General features: G+C 40.9%; 1 non-coding gene across 1 annotated transcript; it reads right to left on the bottom strand.

Annotated features, from left to right (window-relative positions):
• Positions 1-614: 614 nt before the first annotated feature.
• Positions 615-722, bottom strand: LOC112713791 (small nucleolar RNA R71). The gene has a single exon (XR_003158751.1). It is a non-coding gene; the product is annotated as a small nucleolar RNA R71 (small nucleolar RNA).
• Positions 723-2,304: the final 1,582 nt, after the last annotated feature.

Here is a 2,304-nt window from a genome sequence, read left to right as displayed (position 1 = left end):
TTCTTTTCTTCTTCTACTCACATAAAGGAATCTCTATACTATGACATAGAGGATTCCTCTTCCATTTCTGTTCCCTTCTTTTTCATATGAGCAGGAGCAAGGACAAGGACATTCTTGTTGAAGCAGATCCTGAACCTGAAAGGACTCTTAAGAAGAAGATAAGAGAAGCTAAAGCACAACAATCCAGAGAAAACTTTATAGAGAATCTCGAAAAAGAAGACATGGCTGAACCCAATAACAATGGAAGGAAGATATTTAGTGACTTTACTGCACCAAATTCCAACTTCCATGGAAAAAGCATCTCAATCCCTGCCATTGGAGCAAACAATTTTGAGCTAAAGCCTCAATTAGTTTCTCTGATGCAACAGAATTGCAAGTTTCATGGACTTCTATCAGAAGATTCTTTTTAGTTCTTAACTGAATTCTTGCAGATCTGTGATACTGTTAAGACCAATGGGGTTGATCCCGAGGTCTACAGGCTTATATTTTTCCCTTTTGTTGTAAGAGACAGAGCTACAATATGGTTGGACTCTCAACCTAAAGATAGCCTGAACTCTTGGGATAAGCTGGTCACAGGTTTCTTAGCCAAGTTCTTTTCTCCTCAAAAGTTGAGAAAGCTTAGAGTGGATGTTCAAACCTTCAAACAGAAAGAAGGTGAATCCCTCTATGAAGCTTGGGAGAGATACAAGCAACTGACCAAAAAGTGTCCTTCTGACATGCTTTTAGAATGGACCATCCTGGATATATTCTATGATGGTATGTCTGAATTGTCTAAGATGTCATTGGACCATTCTGCAAGTGGATCCATTCACTTGAAGAAAACGCCTGCAGAAGCTCAGGAACTCATTGGCATGGTTGCAAATAACCAGTTCATATACACTTCTGAAAGGAATCCTGTGAATAATGGGACGCCTCAGAGGAAGGGAGTTCTTGAAATTGATGCTCTGAATGCCATATTGGCTCAGAACAAAATTTTGACTCAAAATGTCAATTTGATTTGTCAGAGTCTGAATGGATTGCAAAATGCATTCAACAGTACTAAAGAAGCATCTTCTGAAGAAGAAGCTTATGATCCTGAGAACCCTACAATGGCAGAGGTGAATTACATGGGTGAAGCCTATGGAAATACCTATAATCCCTCATGGAGAAATCATCCAAATTTCTCATGGAAGGATTAACAAAAGCCTCAACAAGGCTTTAATAATGGTGGAAGAAACAGGTTTAGCAATAGCAAGCCTTTTCCCTCATCCTCTCAGCAACAGACAGAAAATTTTGAGCAGAACCCATCTAGCTTAGCAAACATAGCTTTTGATCTATCTAAGGCCACTCTCAGTTTCATGAATGAAACAAGGTCCTCTATTAGAGATTTGGAGGCACAAGTGGGCCAGCTGAGTAAAAGAGTTACTGAAACTCCTCCTCGTACTCTCCCAAGCAATACAGAAGAGAATCCCAAAAGAGAGTGCAAGGCCATAACTGTGAGTAACATGGCCGAACCTGGAGAGAGTGAAAAGGCAGAGATTCCTAGTGAGGAAGACCTCCTGGGGCATTCACTGACCAATAAGAAGTCCCCCTTTGAGGAACCAAAGGAATCTGAGGCTTATACAGAGACCATAGAGATTCCATTAAATTTCCTTCTGCCATTCATGAGCTCTAATAAGTACTCTTCCTCTGAAGAGGATGAGGATATCACTGAAGAGCAAGTTGCTAAATACCTTGGAGCAATCATGAAGCTAAATGCCAAGTTATTTGGTAATGAGACTTGGGAGGATGAACCCCCCTTGCTCACCAATGAACTGAATGACTTGGGTAGGTAGACATTACCTCAAAATAAACAAGATCCTGGTAAATTCTTAATTCCCTATACCATAGACACCATGGCCTTTGAGAAGGCTCTGTGTGACCTAGGGTCAGGCATAAACTTAATGCCACTCTCTATAATGGAGAAATTGGGAATCTTTGAGGTACAGGTTGCCAAATTCTCATTAGAGATGGCAGACAAATCCATGAAAAGGCTTATGGACAGGTAGAGGACGTGCTAGTAAAGGTCAAAGGCCTTTACATCCCTACTGATTTCATAATCCTAGACACTGGGATGGATGAGGATGAATCCATTATCCTTGGAAGACCCTTCCTAGCCACAGCAAAAGTTGTGATTGATATGGACAGAGGAGAGTTGATCCTTCAATTGAATGAGGACTACTTTGTGTTTAAAACTCAAGGATCTCCCTCTGTAACCATGGAGAGGAAGCATGAAAAGATTCTCTCAATGCAGAGTCAACCAAAGCCCCCACAGTCAAACTCTAA

This window comes from Arachis hypogaea, chromosome 9 (genome assembly GCF_003086295.3).
Source record: "Arachis hypogaea cultivar Tifrunner chromosome 9, arahy.Tifrunner.gnm2.J5K5, whole genome shotgun sequence".
NCBI lineage: Eukaryota > Viridiplantae > Streptophyta > Magnoliopsida > Fabales > Fabaceae > Arachis > Arachis hypogaea.
The sequence above is the reverse complement of the archived record's forward strand: the minus strand, read 5'-3'. Positions and strand labels throughout refer to the sequence as shown.